Raw genomic sequence first — 9,462 nt, forward strand, 5'->3', positions numbered from 1 at the left:
AGAGAGAGATGATCACTACAACATGGATACACTACGACTAGGAACACACGTGGATACATTACACATGGCATGGATACCACTAAAACATGGATACACTACAACATGGTACACATAACAACAATGGATACACTACAGCATGGATAACACTACACATGATACACTAACACATGGATACACTACAACATGTGATACCGACTACAACATGGATAACATTATACATGGATATACACTAACAAATGGATACACACAACATGATACACTACAACATGGATACACTACAAATGGAGTACACTACAACAATGGATACACTACACATGAGACACTACAACATGGATACACTACAACATGGATACACTACAGCATGGATAACTACTACAACATGGATACACTAACAACATGGATTACACTACAAATGGATACCACTAAACATGGATACACTTACCAGCATGGATACCACTACAACATGATAAAACTACATGGATACACAACATGGGATACATACAACATGTGGATACACTACAACATGGATACACTACAACATGGATACACTAACAGCATGGATACACTACAGCATGGATACACTAACAACATAGATACAACTAACACACAATGGATACACTACAACATGGATACACACATATACATACAATGGATACGCACTACAACATGGATAACTACAACATGGATACACTACAACATGGGATACACTACAACATGGATACACTACAACATGGATACAACTACAACATGGATACACTACAAACATGGATACACTACAACATGGATACCACTAACAACATGGATACCACTAACAACATGGATACACTAAGCAACATGGATACACTAACAACACACACACAACACACACACACCCCACACACACACAACACACACACACACACACACCACACACACACACCACACACACACACACACAGCACACACACAACACACACAACACACACACACCAACACACTCCATCTGCGCCTTGCAGGTATTTACAGGAAATGTCAATCTGCTAGCTGATCCATGCATCACTGCCGTCCAATAATAAACCAACATTTACCAAGTAGCTTCTAAACATCACACGCGGATACATAAGGTTAAAACAAGGCTTCATAGACACTAACCTCCTACTCCTCATTCTGTAATACTATACACTCCTACCTTTGGTGGAACGATTATGCATTTTCCATCAAATAGTAATTGACTCTGTTATTAGCATAACACGTCTCTGTCTGCGCTCTGTTGGCTGAAATGGCCAGCGTGGAAAGAGAGTGTGGTGGACCCACATGAAAAAACACTATAATATACTATGGTTTCAATACTATAAATCAAATCAAATTTTATTTGTCACATTAACATGGTTAGCAGATGTTAAGCGAGTGTAGCGAAATGCTTGTGCTTCTAGTTCCGACAGTGCAGTAATACTAACAAGTAATCTAACAATCCCCAACAACTACCTAATACACACACATCTAAAAGGGGTGAATGAGATTATGTACATGTAAGTATATTGATGAGTAACGACCGAGCGGCATAGGCAAGGTGCAATAGATGGTATAAAATACAGTATACATGCAGATATATATAGTATACAATTGTATGAATACTATAGTATACTATGGTTTAAATACTATAGTCTACTACGGTATAAATATTATAGTCTACATGGTATAAATACTATAGTATTCACTGTAATTTTTGCTGACTTTACTGTAGCATTTACAGTAGCATACTGTAGTATAAATACCGTAGTAAAAGAAAACTGTATATACTATAGTAATTAATGTAGTGTTTTTGTGGATTGTAGTATACTGTAGTATTTATTGTAGTGTTTTTGTTTATTGTCTTTACATAGAATTGCAGGCGTTCTGCCTTCTCCTCGAGGAAACCTACTGGAGAAATACTAAAAGAACACATTTTACATAACCTGTAGGTAGGTAGGTAGGACTGGGGTCTGAATGGAGAGTTCAGAGCTTTTACTCTTTTCTATAACATGTAGGGAACACATTATATGGTCTATACTTGGCATGTAGGTTTCTCACTTATGGGTGGCACAACTTGATATGGGGGAGGGGAATGTGTAGGGTATATGCAAATTAAATACTGTAGTATTTACTTTAGTTCAAAAAGTGCTTTTTCGGACTGTAGTGTTTTTGCGGACATTACTGTAGTATTTACTACAATGTTTTCGGGGAGATAATACTGTAGTATTTACTATAGTATTCTACAACATTCTATAGTAAGTACTCCACATGATTGAGGGACACTACCGTGTGTAGCATAGTATTCTACAGTATACTACAGTTTACTACAGTTTACTATAGAATTATATAGTAAGTACTGAAGTATTCTATAGTAATCTGTAGTATTTTTTTCATGTGGGGAGAGTCGACACCAAAAATCCTGAAGACGTTAAAAACAAATCAGCCAGCTAGTCTGGCGTAGGCTACTGAATAGCCTTAWGTATTTTGTTTAGTAGAGATTGTCAGATGGCTCCATATGCATTGCTTATCAATCACCCAGTTCATTAGGACACGTGCACACACTGACATAGCAGCTGTAGCTAATTTTAGCTAATTGTGGTTAGTTTTGTCAAATTTGAGTCAGTCGAGAAAGCGTCGACTTCAACGACTCTGATAGCAGGAGTCGGAGTCGACTCCAATAGAAACAGAATATCCAGTCTCTCTCTGGCCTCTCGTTGTCCTGACAACAGCCCACACAGGAACAGCAAGGAACCAGCTCAGTGCTGGAACCGTATCACTCATAACACCAGTTTCATAAACAGACAGGTTATAGCAATTACTGACACCCACTAGCACCTGCCCACCTACTCCTTTCATCTCACACGAAGAGGGGGGAGAGACACACACACACATCAGAACATTATTCTATCTGTCAACACTGAGATTAAATTCTATGGGGTTGTTCATAGAAACTATACGGTATCAACATCCCTTTTATACAACAATGAGCTTGAAGCCTTGGTGAATATTTCATAACATGTCAAAACACTGGTTAGACAGTAGTCTCAGACCTCCTAACCTCATTCTAGAGTACATAAAACATGGGAAATAATGTCATTTTTTAAGACCAAATATAATGCACGACATACAAAAAAGACATAGAGATCTTCTAATCTTTGTATTAGTTCATATAAATTATATTTTTGTATGAGTTGTAATGTAAATCATATCACTCAAACTTTTATTGTCGCGAATACAACAGTGTAGACCTTACGTGAAATGCCTACTTACAACCCTTAACCAACAGTGCAGTTCAAGAAAAGTTAATAAATATATTTCCCAAATAAACTAAAGTAAAAAATAATAAAGTAACACAATAACATAAACAATAAGAGGCTACAGTGAAGTCGGAAGTTTAATACACCTTAGCCAAATACATTTAAACTCAGTTTTTCACAATTCCTGACATTAATCCTAGTAAAAATTCCCTGTTTTAGGTCATTAGGATCACCACTTTATTTTAAGAATGTGAAATTTCGAATAATAGTAGAGAGAATATTTATTTCAGCTTTTATTTCTTTCATCACATTCCCAGCGGGTCAGAAGTTTACATACTCTCAATTAGTATTTGGTAGCATTGCCTTTAAATTGTTGAACTTTTGGGTAGCTTCACAAGCTTCCCACAATAAGTTGGGTGAATTTGGACCCATTCTCCTGACAGAGCTGGTGTAACTGAGTCAGGACCTCCTTGCTGCACATGCTTTTTCAGTTCTGCCACAAATTCTTTATGGGATTGAGTCAGGGCTTTGTGATGGCACTCCAATACCTTGACTTTGTTGTCCTTAAGCCATTTTGGAAGATGCTTGGGGGCATTGTCCATTTGGAAGACCTATTTGCGACCAAGCTTTAACTTCCTGACTGATGTCTTGAGATGTTGCCTCAATATACACATAGTTTCTCCTCATGATGCCATCTATTTTGTGAAGTGCACCAGTCCTCCTGCAGCAAAGCACCCCACAACTGATGCTGCCACCCGGCTTCCGTTGGGATGGTGTTCTCGTTTGCAAGCCTCCCCTTTTCCTCCAAACATAACGAGGTCATTATGGCCAAACAGTTCCATTTTTCTTCATCAGACCAGAGGACATTTCTCAAAAAGTACAATCTTTGTCCCCATGTGCAGTTGCAAACCGTAGTCTGGCTTTTTTATGGCAGTTTTCGAGTAGTGGCTTCTTCCTTGCTGAGCGGCCTTCAGGTCATGTCGATATAGGACTCGTTTACTGTGGTATGTCACGCCCTGACCTAGTTCCTTTTTATGTCTCTATTTTGGTTGTCAGGGCGTGAAGTTTGGCGGTGGGCATTCTATGTTTTTCCCCTACGTTTTCTATTCTATGTGTTTTGGCCTGGTATGGTTCCCAATCAGAGGCAGCTGTCTATCGTTGTCTCTGATTGAGAACATACTTAGGTTAGCCTTTTCCCACCTGTAGTTTGTGGGTAGTTGGTTCCCTGTTTTTGTGTTGTTTCACCTTTCAGGACTGTTTCGATTTTTCTCGTTTCTTACATTTCACTTTGTTATTTTTGTATTTTCGTGTTCAGTTATAATAAATTAACATGGACACTTACACTGCGTTTTGGTCCCTCTTTCCTGCTCGTCAGATGATGAAGAATCGTTACAGGATATAGATACTTTGGTACTGTTTCCTCAGCATCTTCCAAAGTCCTTTGCTGTTGTTCTGGGATTGATTGCACTTTTTCCGCACCAAAAGTACGTTCATCTCTAGGAAACAGAACGCGTCTCCTTCCTGAGCGGTATGATGGTTGTGTGAGAGGCACAGAGGCACTGAGTTTGAAGGTAGGCCTTGGAATACATCCACTGGTACACCTCCAATTGACTCAACTTATGTCAGTTAGCCTATCAGAAGCTTCTAAAGCCATGACATAATTTTCAGGAATTTTCCAAGCTGTTTAAAGGCACAGTCAATTTAGTGTATGTAAGCTTCTGACCCACTGGAATTGTGATACAGTGAATTATAAGTGAAATAATCTGTCTGTAAACAATTGTTGGAAAAATTACTTGTGTCATGCACAAAGAAGATGTCCTAACCGACTTGCCAAAACAATAGTTTGTTTACAAGAAATTTGTGGAGGGGTTAAAAAACTAGTTTTAATAACTCCAACCTAAGTGTATGTAATCTTCTGACTTCAACTGTATATACAGGGGGTACTGGTACCCGAGTCAATGTGCGGGGGTACAGGTTAGAGGTATTTGTACATGTAGGTAGGGGTGAAGACTATGCATAGATAATAAACAGCGAGTAGCAGCAGTGTAGAAATCAAATGGGGGGGGGGGTCAATGTAAATGMAAATGGGGGGGTCAATGGGCTTTCCTCTGACACCACCTATTATATAGGTCTTGGATTGCAGGAAGCTTGGCCCCAGTGATGTACTGGGCCGTACGCATTACCCTCTGTAGCGCCTTACGGTCAGATGCCGAGCAGTTGCCATACCAGGCAGTGATGCAACCGGTCAGGATGCTCTCGATGGTGCAGCTGTAGAACTATTTGAGGAACTGGGGACCCATGCCAAATCTTTTTAGTCTCCTGAGGGGGAAAAGGTTTTGTCGTGCCCTCTTCACGACTGTCTTGGTGTGTTTGGACCATGATAGTTCATTGGTGATGTGGACACCAAGGAACTTGAAACTCTCGACCCGCTCCACTACAGCACCGTTGATGTTAATGGGGCTTGTTCGGCCCACCTGCACTGTAGTCCACGATCAGCTCTTCTATCTTGCTCACATTGAGGAAGAGGTTGTTGTCCTGGCACCACACTGCCAGGTCTCTGACCTCCTCCCTATAGCTGTCTCATTGTTGTCGGTGATCAGGTCTACCACTGTTGTGTCGTCAGCAAACTTAATGATGGTGTTGGGAGTCGTGTTTGGCCATGCAGTCGTGGGTGAACAGGGAGTACAGGAGGGGACTAAGTACACACCACTGAGGGGCCCCAGTGTTGAGGATCAGCGTGGCAGACGTATTGTTGCCTACCCTCACCACCTGGGGGCGGCCCGTCAGGAAGTCCAGGATCCAGTTGCAGAGGGAGGTGTTTAGTCTCAGGGTCTTTAGCTTAGTGAAGAGCTTCGTGGGCACTATGGTGTTGAACGCTGAGCTGTAGTCAATGAACAGCATTCTCACATAGGTGTTCTTTTTGTCCAGGTGGGAAAGGGCAGTGTGGAGTGYGATTGAGATTGCGTCATCTGTGGATCTGCTGGGGCGGTTTTTGAATTGGAGTGGGTCTAGGGTATCCGGGAGGATGCTGTTGATGTGAGCCATGACCAGCCTTTCAACAGCACTTTCATGGCTACCGACGTGAGTGCTACGGGACGGTAATCATTTATGTATGTTAGTTTGAGTTGGTATGTAAACAATAGGTTTTGTATAGTTGTAATGTAAACCTTAGTTGTTCTAGGTTTGTACTAGTTGTAATGTAAAACGATAGGTTTGAATTAGTTGTAATGTACAATAGGTTTGTACTAGTTTGTAATGTAAACATAGGTTTGTACTAGTTGTAATGGTAAACAATAGGTTTGACTAGTTGTTTAATGTAACAATCGGTGTTTGTACTAGTTGTAATGTAAACCATAGGTTTGTATAGTTGAATGTTAAACCTAGTTTGTACAGTTGTACAGTGTTCTGGGCCTCCAGGCCTTAAAACTGGCCCCATAGGTTTATAAGACCACATTGAGCGATAATTGGTACTGCAGTAAGAGCCACAGACCTGAGCATCACACACACACACACATCAGCACAACATCCCATTTCAGCGTCCCCTTATATTTACAGTGACATCAATTATTCAGCGTAAGCAGGTGGAGTGGAGGAGGTGAGGGGTGAGGAGGGGGTTGGGTTTATGCAGGAAGGGGCGCAGCATCATTCAAGAAAGCACCCTACCCCAACCATCCCAGTCCCAGCCCATCCCAGCCCCACCCATTCCACTCCCGCCCACTCCCACTCAGCCCCACTCCCTCTCATCCCACCCCTCCCAATCAGCCGCTCCCACCCATCCCATCCCAGCCCCACTCCCTCCCACTCCACCCCAGCCACCCCACCCCACCCCACCAGGCCACTCCATCCCACTCCCACTCCTCATCCCACTCCCACCCCATTCCATCCAGCCCACTCCACCAGCCCACTCCACTCCCACCCAACCCAGCCACTCCATCCTCCCACCCATCCCACCCCACCCCCACCCCCATCCCCAGCCCACCACTTCCCACATCCCCACTCCACTCCCACCCCATCCAGCCCACTCCACTCCCACCCTTCGCAGTCACTTCCATCCACCCATCCTAGCCCACTCCGAGCAATGAATGGCAATTTGGAGGCAGCCAAGATGTAAGAGGAAAGAGAACAAAGAATCCTAGGGAGTGATGTGTTGATTAGCATGCTGACAACACAGAACACAAAATCTGCCTGAATACTTTTGTTTTACTAATTACATTGTTATCTGAAAATGCAATTGTTTGTGGTTTAGGGGCTTGCAAGAAAGGGCATTTCACTGTACTGGTGCAATGTAACATTCTAACTAAAAACACACCAAAACAACCTCACCGTGCAGTTATAGTAGGCACAAGCAAAAATATCCGTGATGCGTTTCCTGAAGAGCTCTCTTCTCATCATCAATCTGGTGATCTTTTACAGATCCCGTGGAAAGCAGAGAGTAGCACATCTCAAAATCCAACTGAAATTAAAACAAGCATCCTCTTGTATTTGTTATGCTTTGCAACTGCTTAACATCTACAAAACACACAGACACAACACACAGAGGAGAGAGGTGTCTATTGAATACCTGAGGCCTGGTTGCCTCTGTGGCTGCGTTGTGGTATGGCAGGATACCATGCTATAGAAATGCTCGCTGCAGAACGCCAACATGCACGCTCAACTAGCCCTCCCAATGCACAGTCCGCAGTCTATCAACGCAATGCTGTTTACAGGCCCAATGAACGCGTTCGAAGATGTTACACGCCGGCCATTATTCCCAACAAGGGAAAGGGATACCTTTAGTCCAGTTGTTACATCTGAATGCATTCACGTGCTGAAGTGTGGTCCTTCTGCGTTGGCATTTAATACCAAGCTCAGGGTGCCCAGTGGTGATTGGTTGTAAAAGGAGGTGGGTCAGTGGAGCAGACGCATGTGGGGGACGAGGGATGGATGGAGAAAAAAAAAAAAAACAAATAAAACTAAGGCCAACAAGCATCCGAGGCACACACACAAATCACACACACACACACCACACCACCACACACCGACACACACACACACACGTGTTCCACACCACAGCTCACACACACACCACAATGCCAGCAATCACAACACGACAAACTATCAGGAGACCGTCATGAACACTAGCCACCGTCAAAGGAGAGAGGAGATGGAAGAGGGAGGGAGAGAAAGAAACAACAGGAAGGAACCATTTCCGTCATACTACCATTGTACCTGATCACTAGAACAACAGGACAGAGAACCATTCCCTCAGTACTACCATTGTAGCACCTATGATCACTACAAACAGGACAGAGAACCATTCCTCCATACCTACCTCTAACTGATCACTACAACAGGAAAGAACCATTCCCTCCATACTACCATTGTACTGATCACTAACGACAGAGAACCATTCCCTCCATACTACTATTGTTACTGATCACTACAACAGGACAGGGGTTCAAATCTATATGCAGGCTTCCCAAACCATACAGACACACAGTTACAGCTGTGAATACAGACTCCAGACTCCAACATAGAATACAGACTCCATATGATGGATGACATCCAGCACCTCAGGTCACCAAACACAACATACGACAGAGACGTGCCTGACCGAGTCACAACAATAGCTCTACATCCCACAGGGACACTGTGTCATGACACATGACGCTTCATGCATCATACAGTAACCCTACGAGTGGCAGCACTGTGCTGTTTGGATATTCCTGTGATGTCATCTCCATTTCTCTCAGTCTACTGTGWGTGAATGGCTCTYGGTGACAGGTGAAATAGATCCTCATACAGAGAGAGATGACTTCAGCTATAATGACACGACAGAGTACAGACTCACTCTAATGATGCAGACTCACTTCTACACACAACTGCCTGCTTAGGTGAGCTTGTTTGATTTATTTCACCTTTATTTTGACAGGGAGTCATGCTGAGACCAASGTCTCTTTTTCAGAAGAACCCTGTGATTACAAAAATGATGCARATCAATACACTACAAAAAGCACAACAGAGATAKAAAACACAATCATAGAAAACACACATTCTTCAGTAAAACAGATAGTCAATCAGCAGCCATCTGAATAGTCCTCGAGACACCAAAACATCACATTTAAAGAGTTTGGAAACTATTCCAAGAGTAAGGTGCAAAAAAACTTAAAGCGATTTACCAAACTCAGTGGCGATCGAAGGGATATCCCGAGTTAGCCCTCCCTGAGACCGGGTC

The sequence above is a fragment of the Salvelinus sp. IW2-2015 genome, unplaced genomic scaffold (genome assembly GCF_002910315.2).
Source record: "Salvelinus sp. IW2-2015 unplaced genomic scaffold, ASM291031v2 Un_scaffold6444, whole genome shotgun sequence".
NCBI classification, from domain to species: domain Eukaryota; kingdom Metazoa; phylum Chordata; class Actinopteri; order Salmoniformes; family Salmonidae; genus Salvelinus; species Salvelinus sp. IW2-2015.